Raw genomic sequence first — 13710 nt, forward strand, 5'->3', positions numbered from 1 at the left:
TTTCCAGGTTTCATGTCCCTTTAAAGGGACACTCGGGTTAAATTAAATTTTCATGATTCAGATACAGCATGTCATTTTAAACAACTTTCCAATTTACTTCCATTAAAAAAAATGTGCACAGTCTTTTATATTTACAATTTTTGAGTCACACCAGATCCTACTGAGCATGTGCAAGAATTCACAGACTATACGTATATGCATTTGTGATTGGCTGATTACTATCACATGGTACAAGGGGAGTGGAAATATACATAACTGAAATTTGTTATAAAAAAATCTACTACTCATTTGAAGTTCAGACTAAGTGCTATTGCATTGTCTTGTTATCTTGCATTTGTTGATTATGCAAATCTAATGTGTTGACTGGTCCTTTAAGTATCCCCTTGCACCCAAGGAGTTAACCTACCTAATTAGTGCACTGGTCACTCCCATTCTTTTCAATGTTAATGCTCTCCCTCCTCTATACGCTTCCCTTCTTTTCCTCATTGGCCATCTCTCCTCTCCTTCTTCATCTCGCTCCCCTCTGCTTTTCTCTTTCCCTCTTCTCCTCTCATTTACTTTGGAAATGCCATAAAAAATGTAATGTTACACCTTGTCCAAAATATATTATGGCTAAAAAAATGACTAAAACCTGTGGGTGTGGGGGGCAGCAGAATTTTGAGGACCTAGGGCAGAATAAAACCTAAATACACAACAGAGGGCAACACGTTTTGTTCTTCACATTCAAAGAGTTATTAGAGCAGCTTGTACATACATTACAGACTTTAGGGGCCCCATTTATTATTTGACAGCAAGAGAACTTGTTGATCCATGTTGTGGTAAGTGGGTAATGGATGCTGTTTGTCTGCTGCCCATATTTATTATTGGACAAGGAAGTTCTTGTGCAAAGACCCCTCTGCTCTTCCACTACCAATTGCACAAGAGCTGGGCAAGTTAATAACCCCAAATGAATAAGTCATGGAGATTTAATTTTCTAAAGTAATGGGAAGTTTATAGGGACAGTAATGACCTTGAGATATTTATCTAAAATGTTTAGTTATGCCGATGGGAGCGTCGCGATGGGGGCGTGGCCGGGTGTGGCGAGGGGGCATGGCCGGGAACGGCGAGGGGGCATGACTGGGCGCTACGAGGGGTGTGGCCTGACGGGTGTCACTGCGATGGGGCGTGTTTGGGCGGGGTGCCGCGATGGGGGTGTGGCCAGAGAGGCAAAGGGTTTGAAAGACAGAGCTAGAGAGGGAGCAAGAGAGGGGGGGGAGAGCCAAATAGAGGGGGGAGAGAGCCAAAGGGGGGGAGAGAGACCCAAAGAGGGGGAAGAGAGAGAGCAAAAGAGGAAAGTGAGCCAAAGAGGAGAGAGCAAAAGAGGAAAGAGAGCCAAAGAGGAGAGAGAGCAAAAGAGGGGAGAGAGCCAAAAAGGGGGCAGAGAGAGCCAAAGAGGGGGGAGAGAGAGCAAAAGAAGGGGGAGAGAGCCAAAGAGGGGGGAGAGAAAAAAAGAGGGGGCAGAGAGAGCAAAAGAGGGGGGGAGAGAGCCAAAGAGGGGAGAGAGAGCGCAAAGGAGAGGGGGGAGAGAGCGCAAAAGAGAGGGAGGAGAGAAAGCAAAAGAGAGGGGGGAGAGAGAGCAAAAGAGAGGGGGGAGAGAGCAAGGGGTGAGACCGCTGTACTGCAAAAAATGGCCCGTGTACACGGGCTTTAGTACTAGTCTTTCCATAATTGGTTAAAACTGATAACAATTGCAGAATAATTCATTTTATACTAGCATTATAACAGTGGCAAGCCTCGTTCTGTGGCTAGTCTTGTTTTCCACAGATTCAAGCCCAGATTTTATTCTCCAAATAAGGAAAATGGGGGGTGTAGGAAACAAAATGTTTACTTGCTTTAGAAATGTTTAGACATACTGAATGTCTTGTAAGTACAAGATGCTTACTGTTTCTTTAAGAATAAAAGGTCAAATGCAATGGTTCTAATGCAGCCTCCATTTGTTCATAAATGGAGCTCTAAGTAGTGAGTATTGTTAAACTCTGACACACATAGATAGATAGATAGATAGATAGATAGATAGATAGATAGATAGATAGACATCTTGCCTTTTAAAAAACACAGGTGAAATACAATGTATGGCCAAAATTATGCAGACACTTGACTATCACTCCTATGTAAGTTTGTATGACATCCCATTCCGAAACCATGTGCTTTAATATGGAGTTGCTGCAACTCTTCTGGAAAGGCTTTCCACAAGAAATTGAAGTGTGTCTGTGGGTGTTTTGCCCATTCACCCAAAAGAGCATTTCCGAGGTGAGGCATCGATTTTGGATTAGATGGTCTTCCTCATAATTGGCATTCCAATATATCCTAAGGGTGTTTAATGGGTTGAGGTCAGGGCTCTGTGCAGACCACTCAAGTTCCTCAACACAAAACTTGTCAAACCATATCTTCAAGGACCTCCCTTTTTGAACTAGAGCACAATCATTCTAGAGCAGGAAAGGACTTTTCCCAACTTGTTACAACAAAGTTACAAGCACCCAATTATCTGAAATGTCTTTGTATCCTGTAGCATTAAGATGGCCCTTCAATAGAACTAAGGGGTCTAGCCTGAACCTTGTAAAACAACCCCAGACCATTATTTCTCCTCCATCAAACTTTACTGTAGGCACTATGCTTTCCCGTAAGTAGTTTTCTAATGGCATCTGCCACACCCACATTCTTCCATCAGACTTCTAAATAGTGAAGCATAATTCATCACCCTAGAGAACATGTAACAACTGTTCCACACTATACACCACTCCAGCCAATGCTTAACATTGTGCATGTTGATGTGAGGCTTGTGTACAGCTGCTCAGTCATGAAAACCCATTTCATGAAGCTCCCAACACATAATTCTTGTGCTAATGTTGCTTCCAGAGGCAGTTTGGAACTCTCTAGTGGTGATGCAACAGATGATAGTTGATTTAATATGATTTAACACAAGAATAGATACACACTACCACAAGCCCACAAACATATATCTGATTAAAATGCTAACAATTTAAAATGTAATTCTCATTTAAATGTTAAGTTATACATGCTAAAAAAATAAACACTGTAAGGTATTTTAATTATTTATTATGTGAACATTTTCTGAAATTTAGCTCTGAACATTTTTTTTTTTAACTGCCCAAGATAGGATACAATGGCTCCTGAAGAATCTAGAACATTCACCCTGAAACAGTTTGCATAATGTTTCTTGATCAGTGCAGGAGATCATTTCTATCTCTTCATAACTGGCCATGACCAAGGTAATACGATTATCAAAGGATATGTCTATAGCCTGTAAAACACTTTGTTAACCAAATAATAATTTAAAATGTTTAAAAATTATTTAAAATTTAAAATTTTGTATGTGTTTGACAACCCAAAATTTAATTGTAGAAATATTATTTACATGAAGAGGGTGTAGATCTGCAAATGCAAATAAAGATTGGGTGAACTGAACTATTGAGTTTGTAGGACTTGGATTACAGTTATCAATGGATTGCAAAGCTGCATTGCTTGATCTACTTTGTTGATACCCTTCCAAAGAATGCATACACAGATTTTGAAATATTAAAGTCCTTGTTAACTTATAAAATATGTTTTTTCTTAATATTGTGTAATCAAAATAATATTTACAAATAAATCAAGTTCACATAACTTTAAAAATGCATTAAATTTATTACAAGTGATTACCAAAGACCTTTTACTTGTAAGTAGATACCATATTTACCGAGACCTGATCAACGTAAGTTTAGTTACCATCCATTTGTTTCTTGTAACTTAATATTGATAGTGGCAATGATGACTACATTCAAAGAGGATCTCTTTCATTGTTAAAAGCATTTCTCCATATGTCATTACGTTCTGGATTTGTAATTATCCTCAAATTGCAAGGTTTTGCCAGATAATAGAACATTAATATAGTTATTATTTTCAAAGCAATCTTGCAGACTCTTTTTCAAAACATTATACACTCAGATATCCAACAAACAGAAAGATGTCCTTGGGTCATTCTAAGTGAGACATATAAAGCACAACCAACAATTGTATTTATCTGATATATCTAATTTACTTCAATGTGTTTAATTGTAAATAACAATCTATTTCAAAATGAAAGTTGAATGAACAGAAGCATGCCAAGTCATCACACAGATTACAGGGGAGGTTGGGAAAATGTCATTTAATGGACATTTGTCATATACAAATCCTGCATAGAAAAAAAGTAAGTATAATATACCTACTTTTAAAGGATTCCAAAACTTTTGTTTTTTCCCCACCAACTTATCATCAATATAATATGTAACATGTTTACATATCCTCACATACCTATTTGTAGTCTGAAACGAAGTTTCTAAGCATGAAAAATATTAATTTTAATAATCGTCTATTGCGTCATATCAGCCAACCCTTAAATATGGGAGGCGCACGATACAACAAACGTAACGGTAGTAATTTCAATAATTGCATCTCATTAACTTGAGATGTTGTCACTGTTCGCATGCGCAAATCGATTTGTCTACCCGCGCATGCGCATATCCTTTCACTTTGCATCTCATTAACTTGAAATGTTGTCACTGTTCGCATGCGCAAATCGATTTGTCTCCCCGCGCATGCGCATATCCTTTCACTCACTCCACATTGAGCCATAAGCGGCTTGCATGTTTTCTTCCAGTGACGTTTGATAAAATTGCGCATGCGCATAGCAGCGATAATCCGCCATGTTGATAACTTGGGTTATCAGTCTCGGTGGGCGGTGGGTTTGGAATTCTATTAAATTTCGGGTGATGATTACTCAGAAAGGGTAAACATATGAAACACAATGATATTTACAAAAAGTACATATTTATATTTATCTGGCTAATGGAGGTAACTTTTATGATGGGTTTAGTGTCCCTTTAAGAAGCCTTTACTTACCCTTCCACTCCATTTTAATTTATTCACAAGAATACTAGAAATAATCAGAAATCAAGACGGACACCTTTTTTAGAGGGAATGGTAACATTTAATTGGCTGTTATTTTCCTCAAGGTAGAGGGTGCGCCCAGTGTTTCTTTCTCAACCATATTACATTGATCACCTGGGATAGTGCTCCCATTCACAATATGGTATTGGGATAGCTGTATCAGCTCCAGTCCTTTAAAAATTGTGCTAGAGAAAGGTGGCAGCCAAGGTTGATATATTGCATACCTTAAAGAGACATGAAAGTCAACATTTATTATTTAGTTAGAGTATGCAATTTCAGAAAATGCACACACTCTTCTACAAAGAATACCAAAAGAATTTAGTATATATGATAATAGAAGTGAATTGGATGTTTTTTAAATTGTATGCTCGGTCATGAAAGTTTGGACTTTTACCCCTATAGGTCTTACACTGTTTGACTTTCTCAAATCTATAATTCTCATATTTCATATTTATTTATATTTATACATTAAGGGCCAGATTATGAGTGGGGCCATATTAAATGCTCCTGTTAACTGCGCTAGAAGTAAGCTTTTTCCAAGCATTGGGTTGCGCTCGTATTAGGAGATGAAAGTAAACGGATTTTGCTCGCGCTCTAACCCGATGAGCGCAATAGCTAAAATTAGTATATCTTGTGCGCATTCACATATTCTCCCATAGTCGTGGGAGAAAAAAAAGAGGGGAAAAAAACATCCTACTCGCATGCAAACCCCATCGCATATTCTTATCTGAGCTAACCTGACATGAAAATATTAATATTTCACATTCTTTACATAGCAGAATATGTTTTGTTCATAAATACATATTTCTACAAATATCTGATGGTATTTTGGTACAATATATATCTATACCTATATATGTACTTGATTATATAGGTATATATATATACAGGTATAGGAATATCTAGTTAGATATACTTGGCCATATTCTGCTATAAAAAAAAAAAAAAAAAATGCAAACAAAAGTGAAAAAGGAGCACAAGCAGCAGATCTATGCACAAAGAATTTATTTACAGATAGTAAACATAGCGCATTGGCGCTCTGAGTGAAGAAAAACAAACACGTTTGTCAAACAATATACAAAACCGTGAGAGGGGAGAAAAACCCCCTCTCACGGTTTTGTATATTGTTTGACAAACGTGTTTGTTTTTCTTCACTCAGAGCGCCAATGCGCTATGTTTACTATCTGTAAATAAATTCTTTGTGCATAGATCTGCTGCTTGTGCTCCTTTTTCACTTTTGTTTGCACTTGCTTGGCCTTTAGTGTAGCACAGCAGCTAAGTATTGCACCATTATTCTGACCGCATCTTCACGCCCAACACCTGGGACGCTAACGAAAGGAGGAGTCACCCACCGCAGCCACCGGAGCTCACGCAGGAGCTGGATACCAATTGAACGAGACAATCCATACACAGTAAAGAAACCGGATATACTGCCGAAACGGACTGTCGCTCAGGTTCCAGTAGTACACAGGTATGAAGTGTGGACTCTTGGCATTTATATGTACTAGTTATCTAGGGTGTTTGCACTTATAATCTTATACATGTGCATTCAGCGGTGGTATATGATTCTCACCGGTCCAAACTCGAGGTAGGGAAAACTCACAGGACCTGGTCACTTTCCACTATCAACACTCGATATTCTCGATATTCTGACAATGCTTGTATTGCGTTTTGGGAGCTAGCTGATTAACACACTGCTCTCAGTTGATAGACATACGTTATCACTGTTACTCTCCACTTTAACTGACTTTCCCTTATTTGCTATTTTTTCATATTCTGCTATGTGCAGAACATTTGAAATGTCAAATATTTACTGTAAATACATAGTTAAAACCTTTATTAAAAATCTACTTAACTGCAAAGGGCTCCAATGCACATATATACACACATATAAATAGATAAATACATATGTATACACACACACACACATATATACATACATATTTATATTTAGAGATGTAAGTATATGCATCTCAATATTAAAGCCTGCCTTTTTTAGCCCTTTTTTTGTGCAATATTTTTTTAAATAATTTTTATTAGATGATGTTATTATGAGTGTAACTGTAACAAAGTAACAAAGTAACAGTATCTTAAAGCATAATGATGGTTGGCCAACCTTGTTAAAAAAAAACTTAAAAATAGGGCAAGTTAAAAAATATATCCCGTATTCTGGTACCAGAAAGAGTGAAAAACTCGGACTTGCACAAAACAGGATTACTTGCTATTTGCATTTGCAGTTCAAAACTTTTTGCAACATTGACTGTGTTCCATATATTAGTACTATTAAAACTTTGGGGGATATATATTTTTTACTTGCCCTATATATTTTTTTCACTTGCCCTATATTTTTTTTTTTTTCTTAACAAGTTTAGACAACTATAGTTATGTTTTAGGATACTGTTACTTTGCTTCAGGAAAATAGTTACTTTTTTTTTACGTTATAGAGAGAGTAAGCACTATATAATTTTTCTACATTTAAAGTGTGTCTTTTATAAGTTGTCTTTTATAAATTGCATTTCTATATTGATTAAATAAGTTTGTATATAGTGTGGCTCAGTTTTTATATATATTTAGACACTATATACTATAGAGGGCTCAGATCTAAACTGTATCTGTACCTACATATATATTACCCATTATAGATATTAGCTGTAAAGTGCTCCATATCCATTCTTTCTGTTTGATCTCTTTTGTATTTCTGACGGACTTGAGGGAGTTTGTATAGGATTAGGAGCTTTATATCACAGCAGCGCACTGAAAACATAAATACTCTGTTTTGACACATGAACTAACACCCTCTAGCTGTGAAAAACTTTCAAATGCATTCAGATAAGAGGCGGACTTAAAGGGCTTAGAAATTAGCATTTAGGCCTACCTAGATTTATATTTCAACTAATAATACCAAGAGAACAAAGCAAACTTGATGATAAAAGTAAATTGGAAAGTTGTTTAAAATTGCATGCCCTATCTGAATCATAAAAATTTAATTTTAACTCGACTGTACATTTAACCAGAGCTCTGAGGACCCAACTATCATGTTTACTTTCAACTTGTAATACTAGCGATAATCCCAACATGCGCAAAGACCCACAATAAACCCTTTATTATTCTCATGCAAGCGTTAGCATTCCACTCGTAATCTGCCCATAAAATAAATAAAATCTAAATAATTTTGATGAGAATACAAAAAAATACACTTCTATTGTGAATATTTTTTATATATTTCAATAAAATGTATTTTCCTTTTTTCCTGTGTTGTCAAAATTTCTAGCTAAACCAGACAAGCTATTATTTTTAATTTAAAAAATAAGTAAAAATATAGGCATTAATATTTTTTCCAATATAAAAACCAAATTACAATTAAAACATGTTTAATTATGAACACAATTGCATTACTTTATAGATGATTTTCTTTCCACCCAGTATGATTCAAGAAATTAGTTAACTAATGGCCAATCTTAAAATGCTAAACAATAATTAATATTAGACTAATAAATTATACCCATCTATCCATTCCAGGAGGCAGTAATTCCAGAATCCAGACCAGCATCTTAGAAGTTTGGCCACTGAACTAGATCTATACTGATTAATCCCACTTGTAGTAAGGAAGAAGTTAAAGTGATGGTAAACTCTCCCCTTTTTAAAATCAGATCCATAACGTTAGTGATATTTTAATGGAGTTTAATTAATCAGTTGTAACGAATATGTGTTATAACTTACTTTTTAATATACATATTAAATTAAAATAATCTGTGCTCCGCTGCCCAATTCAATATTACAATTTTCTGTGAGCTAACAATTTGAATTGTTGACCAATCAGCGCTCTCCCCATAGGACACTTTTGTTGTAGCTATAGTGCTGATTGGACAACAATTCAAACCATTAGCTCACAGAAAATTTTATTTCGAAGTGGACGGCAAAGCATTTGAATTTCATATATATATTAAAAAAGTAAATTACAGCGCATTTTCATTAAAGTTTATGAATTAAACTCCATCTAAAATATCACTAACAGTCCGGATTTGATTTTAAAAAGGGGAGAGTTTACCATCACTTTAAGATAAGCCATTGACATTAGATACTGTACAAAAAAAATCACTTGATTATAGCTCACATCTAGATAAGATGGAACATCTGAACGACAGTTTATTAATTCTTCTTCCTGTATTCTGATATACACACATTATACAAGCCTGTAACTAGAAAAAGAATACATTTCCACTCCAAATGATTTAGGTAAAAAGGTGAAAGAACTTTATTGCGAGTAAAACATGAGCAACGTTGCGGGGCACCTGCCCCTTTGTCAAGCTAAAGATACACTGTGCACAACAGCCTTATAAACCCAACATACTAAAATAAGGGCCAATCACATCAGAAATAGTGGGTGTGGCTATTCATTCATGAATTTTTAATTGAACCACCCCTTCACTTCAGAGTTAACCTTTAAATTAAAAACAATATATAGGTAAGCCTTATTCCATAGGATACATATAACTACACTGGTATTTATGGAAGAGGAAAGAGGGAACACCATCACTTATAATTTGACTGAGCAAACCACTAATGTTTAGTATATATTTATCAAATGAAATAAGATTAAATAAAGGGGCAAGATTAAATTCCCTATTAAGCCATCTAGGGTACATTGTATCTAATTTCCCAATCCACCTTGCTTCTTTGTGTAATAATTATTTTAATCTATCACCCACCCTTTGTTTTTACTTTGCCTGGTCAATTACTATATATATATATTGGAGAGACCACCCAAAAAATCAAAGATATAATATGCCAACTTGCTCATAGGACTTTGCAATTCCCTGTTCCCTTAGGCAGACAAGCATCACCGTCGGTAGTGAAATACTACAAAGGAGCTATGCTAACGCATATCTCCCAATGGGGAGTACTCCAGTCTTGTGACAGATGGAGAGAACTGGAACAGGCATCACTGCCATCCAATGTTCTCCTTCGAGATGTTATATGGATTCCACCACATAGCTGCAGAACCCTGGGCATCGGTAATCTGGTCATTCTGGAGTGCCTATCAGTCTGGGATAGGCTTAGGCATCGTCAACTCATTGCTCCCCATCCTTCTCCTATAACTTTGGTAGCCGGACTACTTATGAGCTTGCCTGATACTCACCTGAACACGTGGGCTCGGTTAGGGGTTACTAAAGTCTCAGACTTTTGGTCCGCCACACAGCCGGATGAATTTATAACTTTAACGCAACTGGGCCAGCAAGTAGCCACCCCTAAGTTCCTCACTTTTTAAATTACTAGGATCTAGAGCTTTTTAAGAAGCTGGAGCTTCCTTCCGTCCGCCTCCCGCCCTCCCACTCCTTGGGAATCTACCTGGCAAGGAGGGCATAGACTTGTCAGGCCACTATCGAGACACTATGCTCTTCTGGACAGCACCTCCCCGCCTACTTTGGCTCCGCATCTTCTAAGATGGGACGCCCTCCTATGTACTGAAACCTCTATCGACTCTTGGCAAAGAGCCATCCAGCTGACTAAGAAGACTTTACATTGCGTAACAATGTTCGAGACGTACTACAAAGTTCTCTCACATTGGTACTTTGTTCCTACCCGCTTGTCTAAAATGTTCCCAGGAACGTCTCCACTATGTTGGAGAGGCTGTGGCCTTCATGGTAGTTTGCTACATATATGGTGGGAGTGCCCCATTATTAGACCCCTGTGGGAAAGAGGAATTACGTACCCTTTCTGCTTATGGCTTTAGAGTCTCTGCTGGTCCAGCGCTTGCTCTCTTCCATCTAGGTCTTCACGCCCTTTCCAGGCACCAAGGACTCTTTGGCGTCTATCTCTTGGCCTCGATTAAAACTAATATAGCCCGGGCTTGGAAAAGGGATGCTCCCCCCAGCTGGCAGGATATTACCCACACAATGGCCTATCTGTACACTATGAAAAAGGTGATATATTTTGATCTTAACAAACCTGACCTGTTCGAAATGGCTTGGGCTGATTGGAAGAACAACCATGATACTGTGTGGCACCCACAAGTTCTGGCAAACAACGCCCCAACTGACAGTTAAAGACCTGACTACTCTCCCTGACGGATAGCATGCACAGTTATCTAGAAGTACTGACTGTAACATACCTCCCCCCTCCCTATTCCACACATATGTGCCCCTCCCCCCCCTACCCTCCCCCCCTTCTCTCCTCTATACTCAAAATATCTAAGCTGAAGTGCTCTACTGTATTACCACTGATCCACTCACCCGTACAAGAAATAACTTGTAAATTGACTCTGTACAGGGTGAGGATAACTTGATATATTTGAATCCAAATGGATTTATAATGTTTTTCTTGTTTGTTTCATTTACTATCCTTTTTTCTGTGTAGGGTCAGTTGACCCATTATTCTATTTGTTTATATTGCTGAAAAAGGGGTCCTGCGAGACCCCAATTGTTATGTTATGGATTTGCAAAATCTTGAATAAAAATAATATTTAAAAAAAAAAAAAAATCAACAATTAGAAATCCGGAAATGGTAGATCTTCCAGTACCAGCAGACTTTGTTGAAAAGGGACACCAAGCTAGTCAGCTAAGGTTTATGGTAATTGATCAGCAAATAAAAAAACAAGAGGGGGTGATAGATTAATACGGCATTTAATCTTGCCCCCTTTATTTGATCTTACTTCATTTGATAAATATATGTTACCTTACTAAATATTAGTGGTTTGCTTAGTCAAAATATATGTGATGGCGTTCCCTCTATCCTCTTCAATAAATACCAGTGTTGTTATATGTATCCTATGGAATATGGCTGCTCTTCACATTGTTTTTAATTTAAGGGTTAACTCTAAAGTGAATGGGTGGTTCAATTAAAAATTCACAAATGAATAGCCACACCCACTATGTCTGATATTATTGGCCCTTATTTTAGTATGTTGGGTTTATAAGGCTGTTGTGCATATTGTATCTTTAGCTTGAAAAAGGGGCATGTGGCCCGCAAGGTTGCTAATGTTTTACTCGCAATAAAGTTCACCTTTTTACCTAAATCATTTGGAGTGCATCTTTATTCTTTTTCTATTTGCACACTGAGGTTTCGGGAGACCTGAAGTTGGCACCCAAGGAACATACAAGTTCATGACCTATGTGGTATGGAGTGCAGGCCTAGATTCTTATACATATAAAATCCTGTAACTGTTGGTGTACTTTGGATTTCAAGGACATCACTTGTGTTTGCTTGGACCATGGCATGCAAAATGGAATATAAAAGCCAGGAGATATTATTGTCCTGGGCTGGCCAGCTTATTTTGCAGATCAAAAAGTGCATAAACTGCTGATCATAACCAAGGCAATGTATCTCTAAATTATTTTCTTATATTTCTTAATAAAAATCATTATACTATTATCTACAACTCTCACAATCTAAAATAGCACTTTGTTTTTTTCCTGCTACAAATGCCAAACACTAGTGAAGCTTTTGATATATAAATCAGGAAATAAAGAAAAATTACATCATTTTTTTAAATTTAAGTTTGTGTACCAATTATTTTTCATATGATATAGTATAAAGGTTGAAAGAAACACATCTTAAATATTGAGTTATTACTACATTTTCTTTTGTTTTCATTTTTTTTTATTTAAATATTTTTTTATTTTCAAAACCCACACAAGACTAAAATTTGGGGGCAATTGGGGCACTTTTGGAAACTGTGTTCTGTTTGCGGGCAGGTTGATCTCTAACTGCAGCAAAGTCACCATAGCGGCATATATTTAACCGCCAGAGAGATCTAACATCACGACTCACCAAGCAAACTCAGTCAATAAAGGGAATCAAACAGCGGCATATATTTAACCGCAGTATTCTCCAACGTAAAAAGTGTCATCAGACGGATACACTTTAAGGTACTTTATAGCACTAATACAATACAGTGAACCATCACGTATACCCGGCCAAAACTGTAAGAGTAAAATATTTAGAAAATCCGAACTATATGAAGCACATTGCTAAAATATATACAGATTGAATGTCAATAATATTGTAACCTACCAATGTAAATTGGCTTTTACTGTGAAAACAAGCAACTCTTAACGTATATACCTAACGTTTTTATTATCTTTTTATCCTAACTTTTAACTTTATATTTTCTTTTAAGAATTCAAGAGTATCATTAGACACCGGTGTCAATAGTATGCAAAGCGTATACATATATATATATTTTATGATTCAATAAAATTGTTTTATACATAACCAGCACATTGGCTTTTATTTATTTAAGGAGTATATTATTAATACATAGTCACGCAAATAGAATACTCACAATTAGTAGCAATTGTAGTAATTAAAGCTTAGCAAAAATACCCACTAATTTGGGCTAGATCGAATTCACATCGACACTCGCATAACGAAGAAAATAAAGATATTTCCAACCAACATTGAGATAGTAACACATCATTTGCAGGGAATCAGCATTGGATTGCGCCACCTACCCTCACCTCAGCTCATTTCTATAAAACATTGGGATAAAGTTTTATAAGGTGTGCATTGATCCCCTCCTTACTTACAGTCTAATCACTATCCCAAACGTACCTAAAATAGCACTTTGTTTTTTCCTGCTACAAATGCCAAACACTAGTGAAGCTTTTGATATATAAATCAGGAAATAAAGAAAAATTACATCATTTTTTTAAATTTAAGTTTGTGTACCAATTATTTTTCATATGATATAGTATAAAGGTTGAAAGAAACACATCTTAAATATTGAGTTATTACTACATT

This window comes from Bombina bombina, chromosome 2 (assembly GCF_027579735.1).
Source record: "Bombina bombina isolate aBomBom1 chromosome 2, aBomBom1.pri, whole genome shotgun sequence".
NCBI lineage: Eukaryota > Metazoa > Chordata > Amphibia > Anura > Bombinatoridae > Bombina > Bombina bombina.